A 17,567-nucleotide genomic window follows, 5' to 3' on the forward strand; every position below is an offset into this window, starting at 1 on the left:
AGCAGAATGGCCATCCAAATCCAGAATCAAAAAGTTAAAAATATAAGTAACTAAAGCCAATTGATGTTTAGGACTTTTGGGATATAGGGTGGCTCCTACTCCCCCTTTTTGTTTTATTAATAATGCTTTGAGAGTTGCATGGGCACGCTCTACCACAGCCTGGCCTGTGGGATTATATGGGATGCCAGTAGAGTGTTTAATTGCAAATTCAGAACAAAACTTATCAAATGCTTTGGCTGCATAGGCAGGTCCATTATCAGTCTTATAACACTGGGGGACTCCCCAGGCTGCAAAAGCCTGAAGGCAGTGAGATATAACATCTTGAACCTTTTCCTCTGTATGAGCTGAGGCATAAAGAACCCCAGAGCAGGTATCGATAGAGACATGAACAAAAGAAAGGCGACCAAAACTGGGAACATGGGTAACATCCATCTGCCATATATGATTAGGCATAAGACCACGGGGATTAACCCCAAAGCAAGGCTGGGATAAAAATGGGACACAATTTTGGCATTGTCTAATAATACAAAAATATGGTTGGATCCAATTAGTATACCCCAATACCTGCTGGAAATCATTAAGGATCTTCAAACCATCCATTCTGATTTTTTTTTTTTTTTTTGCGTTTCCATAAGACTTTCTCACCTTCCTGTATACGTCCTCTGAATTTATCAGTGCCATCAGTCAGGCAAGACTTAATCAATGTCCAGAACCTGACCATTCCTGGAGGGATGGGCTCCTGCTGTTCTGCCCTAGCTAAGTCTCTGCCTAAGTGTTCCCATTGTGGCAGGATCAAAAGGCCCTCCTCCAGAAACCATACGGTCATCCTTTGCACCGTTTGCAAAAACAACAGTACCATCAGCAGTTTCTGTAATAAAGGCTGTATGTGCGCTGAAAAAGTTAAATTGGCCATATTTTTAACATCTCTGATTGCCACTAACCTGCAAACTTGACCGATTGTCAAATGGCGAAATTGATCGTTAACTGTGAACTTGAATGGGCGCTAGATCACAAACCTGAATGGCGGTAACCACGACTGAATGGCGGTAAACCCACGTGAATGGCGGTAAACCGCGATCGTGAATGGCGGTAAACTGCGACCGTGAATGGCGGTAAACCGCGATCGTGAATGGCGGTAAACCGACGATCGTGAATGGCGTAAACGCAATCGTGAATGGCGGTTAAACCACGATCGTGAATGGCGGTAAACCGCGATCGTGAATGGCGGCAAACCCAGCTTAATGGCGCAACCGCGATCTGAATGAATCGAATGTCGCTACCCGCGAACTTGACTAACTCGACTCGTCGCTACCCTGCGAACTTGGCTCGTCGCTAATCCGCGAACTTGACGTGCACGTCCCCGCTGCTATCAGCGTCTCCCTGAGGTAACCTGAAACCTCAGCTTAAATGGGCCCCCCGCTGCTGCGGCTTCCTGAGCAAAAAGCTCAGTTGTAACTAATTCCCCGCTCTAAGCGGCTCCCTGAGCGATCTGCTCAGCTTACCTTCCTGGTGTTCCCCAGCTGACTTCTATCGATTCACAGCGCCAGTTATCTTCTGTCCGAGTCACAGCACCAGTTATATTCTATCCGAGTCACGGTACCAAATATCGGGGGTCCTCCCGTCCCGCGGAAGAAATCACCCGACACTTGAGAGAGTCTCCAAGGCGCTTTTATTCTGCTCCTCCGTCCCGTCGTGACCCTTGTCCGTTGACCGTTATCACCGTTATATCCGTTACGCTCCAGCCCCTCCCCCGCCAAGCCCCCCGCTTAACTGTCAAACTTGACCAATCAACTTAAAGAGAACCAAGGCACACCAATCAGGGCAAAGGGCCAATCACAGGGCAGGAAATGGTCAGTGCCCCCAACAAAAGACATAAGAAAGACAATAGTGACAGTTAATGTATGTACTATGGCTACATGCATCACTCCATTTATGACACTAACAAGTTCATTTATTAGCATTAATTGTTAAGAACTTATCAATGACTGAATGGTGTTGAAAGGTGTGGCAATTTAAAATATTTCTGTGAAGTTTTTTAAAATTTAATTTTATATTAAGATTTAATTTTTTATATGCAGATTTTATTTTTTAATTTACAGAGTGAAGGAGAGGCAGAGACAGATTCCATCTGCTAAGTTCATTCCCCTAATGGCCACAATGGCTAGAGCTGAGCAGATCCAAGGACAGGAGTCAGGAACTTTTTCTGGGTCTCCCATGTGTGATGCAGGGGTCCAAGGACTTGAGGCAGCCTCCACTGCTTTCCCAGGCCATAAACAGAGAGCTAGATTGGAAGTGGAGTAGTCAGGACATGAACCAGCACCCATATGGAATCTCAGTGCCACAGGTGGAGGGCTCGCCTACCACACCAGGGGCGGGCCTCTCTGTAAATGTTTTGGTTCTTCTCTTCCAAAGGTGAAGCTGAATCCCTCTCCTACTGAACATGGTCTAGACTTGTGATGTGAGGCTAACGAATGGAATGTGGTCTAAATGATTTCCAAAGTGAGATTAAAAAAAGGCTCACGTCTGAGCAAAGCCAACTGTCACTTCGCAAGTATAGTCATGTAGCATATGGAAAGGCCCCCGTGGATCCTGCCAGTGAAAACTAGCCAAAGTTAACTAAGTCATCTTTGCAAGCAGATTCTCCAGCTCCAGGCAAACATTTAGGTAACTGTGATCTGGGACACCCAGAGTCACAACTGCCCAGCTTGACTGCTTTCAGATTCCTAACTTATAGGAATTACCAGAAAAGATGCACCTTTATTGGAGTTTTTGAATTGAAATTTTAAGCTACTGAATTTTCAGGAACTTTGGAAGGCAGCAGGAGGCCTTGAGACCACCAAGTAGGTAGAAACTAGAAGGGCCTTGGAAATATTTTTAAGCAGAAAACTGAGAGATTTTAAGGATGCTACAGGTAAGGATTTAAAAGCAAAAAGACAAAATATTACTGGAAAGTAGGGGAAACGGATTAGGGAGCAGTAGAAAGCTTAACAACGTATTTGGGTGTGAGAGCATGAAGAGCAGAAAATAATACCTTACAAACTGAGTGATTCAGCTGAGGAGCCTTGTAAACAGAATGCTGTTGAAGGTGTCACCTTCTTGCTGCTTAAAATGTAGGAAATGAGATAGCTGAAGACAGTTAAACAGAAATGAACCAGACCTTGGTTTTGGAAATTACCCGTCTCTCCAAAAGGCAAATAATGCTAATCTGCAGAGTTGGTCTCAGGACAAAGCTGATCCATGTACTGATAAACAACAACAAATGTAAAGCACAGTATATCAGGAAGCTAAACAAATGTTTTACTTTCGTCTTCTGAAAACAACGAGGCAGATCAGATGCGTAGAGAGTATAACGTAGGGCCAGTATGGTGGTATAGCAAGCTAACCTCTGTCTACGGTACCAACATCCCATGTGGGTAACGGTTCTAGTCCCAGCTGCTCCACTTCTCATCCAGCTCTCTGCTTATGTAGTGGGAAAGTAGCATAGGATGACCAAAGCCTGATGGCCCTGCACCAGCATGGGAAACTTGGAGGAAGCTCCTAGACCCTGGCTCAGTTCTAGTCACTATGGCCATTTGGGTAATGAGCCAGCAGATATTAGATCTCTCTGTCTCTCCTTCTTTTTGTAACTCTGCCTTTCCAATAAAAATAAATACGTTTTTAAGAGTACACCTGAAGTCCTTGCCTTGCACACACCAGGATCCCACATGGACATGGTTCATGTCCTGGTGGCCTGCTTCCCATCCAGCTCCCTGCTTGTGGCTTGGGAAAACAGTGGAAGATGTCCAAAGCCTTGGGACCCCACACCCATGTGGGAGACCCGGAAGAGGCTCCTGGCTTCAGATCGGATTGCAGCAGCTTGGGGCATGAATCATCAGACGGAAGATCTTCCTCTCTCTGTCTTTCCTCCTCTCTGTATATCTCACTTGCCAATTTAAAAAAAAATCTAAAAAATAAAAAAAGAGTGTAACACTGAAGAAAAAGAAGGACATAAGGTTAGGTAGTGAAAGTCTCCAGGTTTTTTAAGATGTATTTATTTTTATTGGAAAGGATGCTTAGATTTATGGAGAGAAGGAGAGACAGAAAAATCTTCCATCTGTTAGTCAACTCTCCAAATGGCCTCAATGGTTGGATCTCTGCTGATCTGAGAAACCAGGAACCAGGAGCTTCTTCCAGGTTTGCCACAGGGGTACTGGGTCCCAAGGCTTTGTGCCAGGTAACATGCAGGGAGTTCGAAGGAAAATGGAGCAAACGAGGACATGAACTGCCATCCATATGGAATGCTGGTGCTTGCAATGTGAGGGTTTAGCCACTGAGTCATCTCACTGGGCCCAGGTTTCCAGTTCTGAAGGAGCAAGGATGAAAGGAGACTTTACAAGAGCACCATTAAAACACAGGGCAATTTGAAGACACTTTAAGCTGATTAAAAGTTGCCAAGTTGAGAAATCCTGGCTTCGTAAGGACTGACCTGAAGCAGATGTTTATCCCAGGTGTTTACCACTTGGTGTGGTAACCTAGTGACTGAAGTCCACACCTTACATGCACCAAGGATCCCATACGGGCACCCGTTCAGATCCCAACTGCTCTACTTCCCTTCCAGATCTCTACTTGTGACCTGGAAAAGCAGTCAAGGACCTTGCCCCCACATGGGAGACCCAGAAGAAGTTCCTAACTTCAGATTGGCTCAGCTTGGGCAAGTGCAGCCACTTGGGTCCTTTTGTTTCCTCTGAGTGGACCAGTGGATGGAAGATCTTTCTCTGTCTCTCCTTCTGTCTGTAAACCTGACTTTCCAATAAAAAAAAAAATGGACACAAAAGGTCAAAATGAGGTAAACCAGAAGGTCTACACCTAGTGATTTTCCCCCAAATGTTTACATAATTGTCTTTGATGAGAGGAATGAACAGACCATTGTTAGGGGTGGACTCTGGTGATATTTCCCTGTGCTTTTTTTTTTTTTTTTTTCTGCTAAAGCCTTTGTTATCTTTGTCAAAACACTGATAAGCAGGTGTTATTGTCTTTGGCCCTACAGAATGTCAATAAGCAAAATGCTTTAGGAATTCCCCCAATAAAGTGTTGCTATGGCCCCTGCTGTTGACTTGTCCACTTCTACTTTTTTATTTTTTAAGATACACAGTGACAGAGGGTGAAATAGACTAAAAGAGATCCATGATTTGCTGGTTCATTCCCCAAATGCTGCAACAACAAGGACTGCACCAGCCTGAATCCAGGGTCAGAGGAACTCTGTGTTGCTCATACAGTGACTGTGTTCCAGGCATTTGGGCCATTTTTCACTGCTTTTTCAGGTGCATTTGCAGGGAAGCTGAATGGGAAGTAGGGTATCCAGGACTCAAACTAGCACTTCAGTATGGGATGCTGGCCTGTGAGGCAGCAATTTACTGGCCTGTGAGGCAGCAATTTAATCAAACTGTGCCACCATGCTGATTCCTGATCTGCTTTTAGTTTGACTATATTACTCCAACTTCTTGGTACCCATTGTCTTTCAGGGTTGCCCAGTTATGGCCACATCTCGTATCCCATTTCAATTCCTTAAAGACTTGCTTTGGGGCTGCCTGGCCTGCATTGGCACCCAAGGTGAGCCTGAGCCCCGCCCAGACACCCGTTTTGTTGGCTTGTCTTCGGGCTGTCACTACGGCAGCATGTGGTAATCTCTCACTAACCAGCATGTGGCCATCTCTCACTAACCTGATTACTGGAATCCCCAGTGCTAAAGTGAAGTACTTGCTATTCTCCAGCACAGATGATGGCTACATCAATCGTGCTGTTCCTGATTGGCGCCTTCCTCATCATCATTGGCTCACTCCTGCTGGTGCACTTCATCAGCAAGGGCGGGAACGCAGACTGAGCCGTTCCCATGCTGATCATTGGCATCCTGGTGCTCCTGCCAGGATTTTACCACCAGCGCATTGCTTATTATGCATCCAAAGACTACCGTGGCTAGTCCTGCGATGATATTCCAGACTTTGATGACTAGCACCCACCAGAGCCCTGAGGGGGAGTCACCAGTGGGACTGTACCACCAAGCCCTGAGACGCTGAGCTGAAATGATAGCAGACAGAGAAGGTGTTCTGAAACTTGCAGATGTTTAACAGCCAGTGTCCAGGTTCCACCAGTCTGTTCTATAAATGCCAGCGGGGCTCACAAGTAGCTAATTAGGACATGCTGTCTTTTATTTAATCTGGCCCTGAGAGAAGCTCTGACAAGTTTTTCCATGTGGATACATGTCATGGAAGAAGAGTGGTGTTAACCGGCAGTGAGGAGGCTGTTGTAGAGTGCAGAGGGCCGTCACCCCACTATTTCCTGAGCTTTATTTACAGTAGTCTTCACTGCCAGTTTGTCCTTGTAGCAAATAAAAGAATGAAGTAGGTCTTATTTCTTTTTTTTTTTTTTTCAGATTTATTTTTATTGGAAAGGCAGATATACAAATAGGAGGAGAGAGACAGGAAGATCTTCCATCCGATGATACACTCCCCAGGTGGCCGCAACAGCTGGAGCTGAGCCGATCCAAAGCCGATCCAAAGCCTCCTCTGGGTCTCCCACTAGGGTGCAGGGTCCCAAGGCTTTGGTCTGTCCTCGACTGCTTTGCCAGAGCACAAGCAGGGAGCTGGATGGGAAGTGGCGTTGCCGGGATTAGAACCAGCACACATATGGGATTCCAGTGCATAAGGCGAGGACTTAAACTGCTAGGCTGCTGTGCCAAGCCCTAGGTCTGATTTCTTATTACTACCTAATTTATTTTTTAAATATCTGAAGATCTTATCTCCTGTATTTATTTCTACTTTCAGTGTGGTTCCATTTGTAATAACTTCTGCTTGCTTTCTTAGAGACAGCAGTTAGCAGTGTTTTTAGATCACAGCAAGTTTTTAGAATGTAAGCATTTTATCTGTTTATCTGTTTACCCATTTTGACGAGCTCTGGTTTGGTTCCCCAGCATATAGTTTGGGTCATTATGTCCTTTACACATACATGTTTGTATAGCATGCCTTTTTTGGAGTGTGCTTTTGGTTATTAACTTAGGAGAACTAGGAATCAGTGGTTTTGGTTTAGGGCTGCTCCCTCTCACTCCTGCATGATGCCATTCTATGAACGCTGGCCAGGCTCAGTTAGCTTGAACAGTAGCTGAATTTCCTTGGCTTGATTCTGTTTTTAGCTTTCAAAATGTGATTTCAAAACAACAAATTAAAATGTAAGAATCTTAAAAACAAAACAAAATTAAAAAAAGAATCGCTTTGGAATCTTGTTAACACTTGTATAACATTTTCATTGAAAGCTCTGCTGTTGTCTACAGCTCCTCTGGCCACATAGTTTTGGTTCCCATTGTTCCGCTTTAGTTTTTTACTCAGAATCATGTAAGCTGAACTGAATTGATTGATATTGTCTGTGGTGCTGCCTGCTATTTCTGCTTTTAATCATTGTCCCTCTTCAACAAGGGCATGGCCAGGGTCACTTTTCCCTTGTAACTTTATCTGGATGGCGTAGTGCTGTGGACTGCATTATCTTTTCCTGTCTTCAAGGGAATTACCCATTTGTAAACTACTGATTTCTTTGAGGCATTCTTCTAGTAATCTTTGTAAAACATGATTGATTTTACTTTCTTTATTGTACCACACAACCTTCAGCATCAGCTTGATGATTTCTTTTTGATTCAGTTTTAACAGAATTCTGATTGTCCTGATGGGGGCTCTTTTCCAAGTGATGTGTTATTCTTAGTTCTTCAACCTTGGTGTTGCTCAGATATGCTTAACAAGTTGGTGTGAGTTCACTTTGGTGCAGAAAGCTTTTGGCAATCATGCAGACTCTTCATAATATGCATTTTCCATGAGTTTTTTTGGAAGGCCTGTCACATGGGACCAGTTATTTATTTCAAGATTCTCTTTTGTTTGACTTTCAAGTTTGATTCCCCTGTGTGTTTTCCTTTTGAGCACCCAAGACGTTAATTCTTGGCTTCTAAGGGGAGGAAAAGAAAAAAATTAAGGGAGAGAGAGGAAATTGATCTGTTCAGTTCCCTTAAAATTGTGATACCCAAAGAGGAATGCAACAACTGCTGCCTGTGTGTCTTCACTGTGGAGACTGCTAACAGTCTGCAGAAACCAGATGCTGTGTTTTGAAGAATAGAGTCTTTATTGTACACAATGGCTGTCATAAATTGCCTGCAGAAACGTATGCATAGCTCCCTGCCTGTGACTGCAGGATGAGTAACTGCTTTGAGGCCAAAAGTAGCCACTGCTTATCATCCATTCCTTCCCAAAGAGTTACAAGCCTTCAAACAGACTGCAGAATACCACAATGGTTACAAGAGATGGATTCTGACAGAGCAGCTGTTGTCTGTCTGGGTAGAGGGACGGATTCCTCTGCTTTCTCTTTTTGCTAGAATCCTGACACCCTTAGAGTTGTTCTTTGTAACATCTGTAATGGGTGAGATTTTCAACATTTTCTTTAATTACAGCATAGAGCTCTAGGGGTGGGGGAGGGATCAAAGAAATATTTTTTTTTCCCTTTGTTCTAGATTTGGGCTCAAGGTATGAAATAATAAGCTATGGAGAAATGCATGTTCAAAGAAAAGATTCATCTCTTCTCCTATCTCAGAGAATTCAGTATGAAGAGAAACTCTCTGAATATAAGGAATGTGCAAAGACCTTTGGTCATCTTACAGACCTTAAAATCCATAGACAGGGCCCAGCACAATGGCTCAATGGCTAAATCCTCACCTAGCAAGCTCCGGGATCCCATGTAGGCACTGGTTCATGTCCTGGCTGCTCCAGTTCCCATCCAGCTCCCTACTTGTGAGCTGAGAAAACAGCAGAGTATAGCCCAAAGCCTTGGGACCATGCACCCACATGGGAGTCCAGGAAGAACTTTCTGGCTCCTGGCTCCAGATCTGCTTTGCTCCAGCTGTTGCAGCCATTTGGGGAGTGAACCAACAGATGGAAGATCTTTCTCTTTGTTTCTCCTTCTGTCTGTAAATTTGCCTTTCCAATAAAAATAAATCTTTTTCAGAATTCCATAAACAGATCCATTCTGGTGAGAAGCACTATCAATGTGAAAAATGTGGGAATATCTTTAGTCATCTTACAGACCTAGGTACGTGAGAGAATCTTACGGACATAAGGCATGTAAGAAAGCCTTCAGTCAAGCCTCAAACCTTGTACCACATGACTGAATCTGTTCTGGTGAAAATCCTATGAATGCAGAGACTGTGGGCAGACCTTTAATCATGACTGATGTCTTGTTCGACATGGGAAAATTCATATTGATGAGAAACCCCATGAATATAAAGAAGAGCCATTACTATTTTCATATTGTTGAGTAACCCTGTAAGGAATGGGGAAGCCGTTAGTGTTTATGAACGACCCAATTGGCATCAGTTCTCACAGTGGTAGGAGACCCTTTTAGTGTAGGAAATGTGGGAAGTCCTTTAGGCTCAGTTCAAGCCTCTAAATTACATCAGAGAATTCCTACCAATGAGAGGTTTTAGGCATCTATGTATAAAATAGACAATGTATAGTATATCAATGCATTTACACTGCAGAATCAGTTTTAATGAAGAGACTATAAAGTCTTACACCTCAGTTTTGTTACAAGGTTGTTCAGAGACCACACGAGGCACAGAGATGTTAAAATTGAGAGCCTCTATTCGCCAGGCCTGGTGATGGCGGCCTCCAGTGGAACCTGGGAAAACTGTCACACCAGTGGGTAACATCCAAGTGTTTTAAAATCACATCCTCCTGGTTTACCATCATTCTGGTGTTGGTAGTCCTGCTGTTTTGGTGTGATTTTTTATCTAACAAAGAGAATGTGTAACATCACTTCCTTCTTTATGCCTTTGTGTGTGTGTGTGTTAAAATCTTCCCAGCAAAAAGCAATGACATAATTGAATAGATTTATGTTAGAGAAAACCTCAGTTAATTAAAAAATTGTGGGAGTGATTAGCATTTTTATCTATCTTCACTGTCATGATTGTCTTTCAATTTTTATGATTTGTTTATATATGGTGCTAATAGAAAACATCAGACTGTTCAGAATTAAGTGAGATCATTTACGTGAAAACATTGGGCAAATAGCTGGCATAGAGATCATGCTCTATAAAAATCAACTACAGTTTCTAATATTATTATTTGGTGTTAGTGGACTCTTATGAGATAGAAATGCTGTGGATTTAATGAATTTAGGAATGTTTCAGGAAGCCTCCTTAGAATTTGAATTATTTCTGAATAACTTTGGTAGAATAAGAAAAACATGAGTGAGTCCAATGCAGTGGCCTAGTGGCTGTAGTCCTCACCTTGCAACTGCCAGGATCCCATATGGACCCCAGTTCATGTCCTGGCTGCTCCACTTCCCACCCAGCTCCTGGCTTGTAGCCTGGGAAAGCAGTAGAGGATGGCCCAAAGCCTTATGACTCTGCACCTGTGTGCAAGACCCTGAGGAGGCTTCTGGCTCCTGGCTTGGGACCAGCCCAGCTGCAACCATTGTGGTTATTTGGGGACTGAACCAGAAAATGGAAGGTCTTTCCATTAAGGTCCCTACTCCAGTCCCAGTGGTCTGACTCTAACTCTGGGGATGCCTAGCGCTAACAGACATCTCACCATTTTAAGTAGAAAGAGCACTGAAAATTCTTATCTGTCGTCTAAGAAGAACTCTTTATCTGTCTCCTGATTTTTGACTCACCGGCCCTCCCCACCACCTTCTCCCCTGGCTTGCTTTCTGCATGTGAAACGTGCACTTAAAACCACCCAAGGATTCATTTCTTGGGTGTCTCCTCCACAATCTTATGACCCTATATTCAGGGATAGAAATTAGGGCAAAAGCACTCACATTGTGTGATTCATTTTGGTCATAATATCAAGTAGGTAATAAATGTCATTGGCTCAGAAAGCAGGGCCTTTGTCTCCCAGCTTCTCTGTTGGTAGACAACCTCATCATTCACGGGGGAACACAGTCTGAGGTTCCCCATGTACAGGCATTTCTCTTCCTCCACAATCCCCCTTCATTCTCCTCTAACCCATAAGCCTCTGGTGGGCGAGCCTGGCTGCTCCTGCACCCCACTCCACCTCTCCTCTGCACTTGGCACAAACCACACCCTCCTCCTTTGCCCTCGGCAAGAATTTCTTACCTTCCTAACCCACTTAGCCTCCTTTTCCTAAGTACTAGTTCATATTCCCACCAGACTTTCTGAAAAAAAAAAAAATCTTCCCTCCTTCCAAACCTTTGATATTGCTCTCGGCACTTAGCTGTGTCCTGAGATGCCTACTTAGCCTGTCTGCATGAAGCTATGCAAACTCAGTTGCCCCAGTCTAAATGACTGGGCTCTGCCTCTCTTCCTCTGACTCCAAATGGAAAAGATGCCTGTCAGCTCTGATGGGTGCCCAGTCACATTAAATCTTACTGCTTTGCTCATTGCTACTACTTGTGTGTGAAGTCTTTGTTGCATGAAGGCAAAAGCCCCCGTTTGGGCCATCTCCGATAATGTATTTGACAAGGTCAGTCCAGAGAGAACGAGAGCAGCGGTGGGTCCTGAGCAGCTGCTCCATGTCAAGCCTTCTGAGCTCCCCCGCCTTGTGTGGCAACAACCAGGCTCTGCTAATATGTCAGTGAGACTCAGGCTTATCCACTCTGCTTTAAACTAGCCACCCTAGTCTTTCTCTGTTGTGTCTTTCAGCTGGAGTCCCTTTGTTCCATCCCTACAGAGACACTCTCTCTTTTTCCTGGTTGGGGAGGAATCCCATCTCTATTGAACAGACCTGACATCTGGTCTCAGCCCCAAGGTTTTACTTATTCCCTGCTACACAATGTCAGGTGTCTCATTTTCCCAACCTGGCTCTCAATATCTGCCTTGTCCCACTGGAGAGCTCCCTGATGGCCGTAGGCTTAAGAGAATAAAGGTTCAAATAAACCATAGCATGCCGCATAAACTGCTGAGTGGTTATTGTGATCAAGGATGTTCTTAAGTCTTTTGTTATTCACAGCACCTGCATATTCACAATGTAGATCTTTAGAAATTAAATTCATGGAACTGTGTCTTGTCTTATAGGCTAAAGATTTTTCTGAGATTTCTAGGATTTTGCAGCGTCTTCATAAAGTAACTTATCTCCTTCAGTGTTCAGAAACTGTGGGTTCTTTAAAAGATATTTTTTCTTCTTAGAGGTGCCAGAGAACTGAAAAGTTATCTTAAAAGTCTAAACAAGCAAAATTACAAATTCTGTAACTTTGTTCCATATTGTATTTGTAAATCATATATTTATGTCACATGGTGTTCCTTGTTAGTCAAGGTTTTTCTGTGTTTTTATAACTGACCTAGGTAACAGAAATTTTATGCATCTTGTGAAAGTTTTATGTTTCCAAGTTGGCATTTGGGGGCTTGATTGCTTAAAAAAAGAAAAAAAAAAAGAGCCTTAAATGAGTTAACAACATGGAGCCACATGTCTCCTTTTCAGTAGCAGTAAGAAATTCACAAGGAACAGTCATCTGCCCCCCAAAAGCAGTAGGGCTACAGGAGACAAGCACCTTTGTGCCCTTGGTAGTGGTCAGACATACATTGTCACATCTGTGAGCAGCTGCTTCTAGCCTCGTCCCCATGGGCTTATACAGGCTCACAGACAATAGTGGCCCAGAGCCAAAGTGTTACATAGCAGACTTGTGGGCAGCCAGCTAAGCAGGTGCACCTGTCAGTTACCATGACACCAGTTACCATAGAGAGAGATAGGGACAAGAGTGCAAGCCTCAGGTCCCAATTCTACACATGCAAGGAGTATACATAGGGTGTGGAATATCACATCCAGTACAAGATACAGTAGCAAGCTGTAAGATGTAACAGAATACTACAACCCTGATTGGGCTTTATTGCATTGCTCATAGACTGAAGTCTCTACAAGGGTCCAAGTGTAGTTTAATAACCATGTCCAGTGTGGTCAGTGGCCATGATTACCTCCCAGGGCTGCCCAACTGCAAAGCTGACATACAACTGCACATTCGATAGGCTGACCAGTTGGTCCCTGTTGCACAGGTGTCCAGGCCCCCAAGGTGGTTGTATTTGCCATGCTGTTTCCATTTTGATTAGGGCGAAAGTCCAATAAAATCTATTTGCCAGCTCTCAAGGGCTCATCAAAATAAACATGGCTTTAAATCTGTAAGAGTTCATACCAAGTCATGTTAAATCATGATGTAAGGTGGTGCTAGGATGCAGCTGCGAGGCTGACTGCACGAAAACATTGATTGTCCAGGGTTTAGCCCCAAAAGCAGAACCCTGCCTACCCCTGTACATAATAAGTGGGTAAATTCAGAATCCCTCAATAACCCTGAAAGTTTATCATTGTCCTCTCCACCAGGGGAACCTTCCATTATAGTTGCCAGGTGGTGTCCTGTGTTAGATGTAGCCTAAGGGGTGGCAACATCTCCTTCCAGGGCCTGTGTGGTGGGTTTTTTTTCTTTCTTTTTTTCCTCTGTCTCCATCTCCTATCAGCTATGGCATCTGCTCTCTGCCTCTCACAGGCTGTTCTTGGGCTCCAGCAGTTGCAACATCACCACTAGGTTTTAGATCTCGTCTTTCGGGGGATCACGGTCCACTGCCCTATGAAGAACTGAAAGCCTGGGCACGCTTCACCATAGGTGTTGTGGTTGTGTGCCCAGTAGCTTTCCCCAGGAGAGTGCTTAGCCTTGCTGTACCCCTCAGCATTTGCCTGGGTCTGTCCATGTTATTGCCATTGCAGCTGCAGTCCACTCCCCACCATGGAAAGGCAGTGGTGTGGTGCTGGCTGAAGCTCACCTTTTCTGCAATCCTAGGTTTCCATCTGAAGCCATTGTTACAGCCTCCTGCAGATATGGCCATCACTGTGTTCATTGTCAAGGAGAGGCCAGCCAACAGCACCTGCATAGCTGACTGGCCTGGCCCTACTGGATAGAGATGATGCTGCAAGCCTGGGTGCTTGATTCCTGGAATCTAAAAGGGGCTATTGCCATGTGTCTCATGGCAGGGATGGGGTCATTTGGGATAGGATAGGATAGGACTTCCCTTCCTTCTGCCCACAAATGATCCCAAAGGCCTGCGGCTTCTAACTTAAAGGTGGCGGAACCAATCCCAGCAGGTGTCCTGACCCCAGGCTTTACATACCCTCACAAACTCCCAGCAGCTGTTTTGGTAGCAGGGTAATTTTCAGTGCTTTTGGTCTTTGGCTGCTTCCCCAGGAGCTGGAGTCCCTCTACCTACCACTCGATTTGGGCAGCCTCAGTCTAGGTCTCATTTCTGTGCCTGCACCACTGTGGCGGTCTCTCCAATCCTCCAGCCCTTCCTCAGATGGCCCAGGAGAGTGCATGGCCTTGCATTGGAGCTCTTCATGGCTGCTCTCAAGGTTGCCTTTTTCCATTTTCTTCCATGAGGTGTGAGATTTGCTTTTCAGGTATCTGCTTACAGCTCAGTAGTATCCTTGGGCCACAAAGCAGTGAGAAGGTCCCAACCCACATATGAGCCATCGTCTGGGTGTTCCTACTTTGCCTCCTCTTCAGCATTCAGCAGGCCCCGTTGGGTCTCAGCCTGTGCTGCAGCATTGCCTCCTGCCCATGAGGCACTTAGGAGAATGCACTTGAGACCCCTGCTGCTATCTGGGCGTTATCTTGCTTAGATGTCTTCCCAAGCCCACCCAGTGCTGTCTAGACAACTGGAGGAGTCGTCTTCTCCAGCCCACTCTTGTAGGGAGGGGGTTCCTTAGCCCTCAAGGTCAAAGCCACTGAGCTCCATGTAGTTGTGGCTGTCCACTTCCAAGTTCTACCCACTGACTCCATACTGCACTTGAAAGAATCTTAATGACTATGACAAGCTGTATGCTCAGGATATACAACTTAGTTGTAGATTTGTATCTTTTACTCATAGTGGTGGTGAGAAATATGCAACAACCACTTGCCCCCAACTGTAATGGAGTTATAGGAGCTCTCAGCCTTTGTGTCTGTGGCAGTGGTTGAACACATACACAGAGATAACTACATATATATGCAGCCACACATCCACAAGCAGCTGCATCTAGCATGCAACCCCCCTCCTGCCAGTTGCTTATATGAGCCCATAGACAACAGTTGCCCAGGGCCAAACTATTATATAACAGACTTGTGGGCAGCATGCCAAGTAGGTGGATATGTCGATTACCATGACACCAGTTACCAGAGAGAGAGAGAGAGAGAGATGGGAGCATAGATTGAAGGTGTGAAAACTTGATAACTTTGTTTTCCTAAGTTCATCTCAACATTCCCCATCAACTGGATGGAAATGTGAGCTATTATATTTCTGGCTCCCAATAGCAGTGGCTAGTTATGAAAACTACTTTGTTTCCTAGATCTTAGGCAATGAAATGATGACCAGAGTCTCAAAATTTGGGCAGATGCAGGTGTTATTGGAAAGGCGTGTCTATGTGAAGACTTCATGCAAATAGGAAATTCATGATTTCAAGTTTGAGATGTGTAATGCATACATACGGTAACCATTCAAAATGCGTAAAAAGGTTTTAGGCAAAAGATAAGCAACCTTTGCTTTGATGTTTACGTCACACAGTAGCTCACCTAGCTGTGTATCCTTCCAGAGAAGATACTGGTCATATGCAGATATGCATTTGGCACATACGCACCCATTCCCGGCACATTTGAACGCCCCAACTAGCTAATCACCAGATTTAGGCTCGTGGGTCAAAGCATAGACTTTTCAAGGTTGACGCTCACACACGGGACTTGGAGTAGAAGAACTCGACAGTTCTCCCCTGAGACCACGTGGTGCGGCTTCCCAATCCCCGTCTCTCCCCTAGTGGAGACTGTCCTGCAACCACTCTCAACCACGCGTCAAGACCGCCACCTTTGGGACAATTTGCGCGCCAACTGCGACTCCCAGAAGGCTCTGGGGCATGGGCGGGGCGTGCGGCAAAGAGCAGGGCTTTTCCTGGGCGTTTTACGACCCAGGACTACATTTCCCATAGGGTACTGCGATCCTAGCTCTTTTAGCTCGGGCTACACTGCCTAGAGGAAACTGTGAAAACCTCGCAGGGTCGGTTCCGTTTCCGTTCCCTCTAGTTGATCTTTTGGCTTGAATGAGTCTCCCTGGAGGCCGATTCGACGTCGCGGGTGGCGGAGAGAACTGAGGTGGCCCGGGACTGCAGCCCACGAGGGACCGTGCGTGGCGGTCAGAGGGGACATTGCGGGGACGCCGGGGTCCGAGCGCAGTCACGGCGTGTCTGCTCGCCCCCTACACCCCACGCACGGTGGGGCTGCCGAGGACGGTGTGTCTGAGGTGAGAGGCTGTGCTGAGGTGACAGCGTGACTGACATGAAGAGGTGCAGGCTAGTCCGATGTCACCGGGACGTGGTAACGCGTCCCTGGCGTGAGCGCGCGTGGCCGTGGCTCTGCCCAGCGTGCAAGGCTCGCTGCTGCTACTCTCGCCCTCCTTTCAGCCACCAAAGAAAATGTCGTTAACTGGGAAAAGTAGTTTAAGTATGATCGCTGTGTAGTGTTCTTGAGAGTCTGTTTCTGCACATTAGGAAAGTTGTTTTAAAACTCGGTGACCTGGAGACAAGCTTTCAGAAATGCGCATTTCGAGTTCTAAGGTTGCTCTCCGAGAAATGACAACCGTGTCTGATGCCCAGGTGTGTGGTGTATTTCTACCCACTTAGGTCCTCTTAGACCAAGATCCTCCATCTTACCACATTTTGTTCTTTGATCTATCATGCTAGCGAAGTTTTTCCTGGCTTTTGGCATTGCTGATGACTGAGGGAGGGGAGATTTATTCGTGCTGTGTTTCTCATCTTCTCCCAGATATACACTGGTGTTACCAGGAAGAAAAAAAAATCCAGGAAACTCAGATTTTATATTAAAGAAAAAAGAAAGCAGAATTAACTTCACTGTATGGTAGAGGATAAAGGAACATGGAATGATTTTCACCATTAATAATGATAATTGACAGTAATCAGCACATCACACTGCTCATATGGATGATTTTACTTGTGGAAACCACCATATGCTGTAGGTAATATTCTCCCGCCATTTAATTTGGATCATAGTTGTTATTAGTCCTGGCATTGTACATTATGATACAGCATGCTATAATGTTTAATATGTTGCTGTTGTAAGAGATTTATGTTTTTGATGATCAAAATTAAAAATAATGCTCATTCTAAAAGTATTGTACATACATCTTAAATTTTTTTTAAAGATTTACCTTTTTTTGCAAGAACCTCAGAGCATACCCTACATCTGGGACCTGGGGAGGGTGGGAAATTGGGTGGGCCTTCTCCCTTAATACTCCCCTTTAAACATGAAGGAAACAATATGGAAAAAATAATAGTTTTACCCACTTTCCTGTAGCCCTTGAACCTTTTTACCCTAATTAATTATATAAAGATTGTCAAAATATAATAAAAAATGTAAAAAAAAAAGTTTACAGAGAGAAGGAAAGGCAAAGATCTTCTGTCTGGTTCACTTCCTGGTCTGCAGGATCCCAAGGCTTTGAGCCATTCTCCACTGCTTTCTCAGGCCACAGGCAGGGAGCTGGATGGAAAGTGAAGCAGTCGAGGTTTGAACCGGCGTAC

The 17,567-nt window shown here is 44.9% G+C and overlaps 1 pseudogene; it reads left to right on the forward strand.

Annotated features, from left to right (window-relative positions):
* Positions 1-5,679: 5,679 nt before the first annotated feature.
* On the forward strand, positions 5,680-5,989 carry LOC121153878 (annotated as a pseudogene).
* Positions 5,990-17,567: the final 11,578 nt, after the last annotated feature.

The sequence above is a fragment of the Ochotona curzoniae genome, unplaced genomic scaffold (assembly GCF_017591425.1).
Source record: "Ochotona curzoniae isolate NIBS_2020 unplaced genomic scaffold, NIBS_Ocur_1.0 contig_2699, whole genome shotgun sequence".
Lineage (NCBI taxonomy): Eukaryota > Metazoa > Chordata > Mammalia > Lagomorpha > Ochotonidae > Ochotona > Ochotona curzoniae.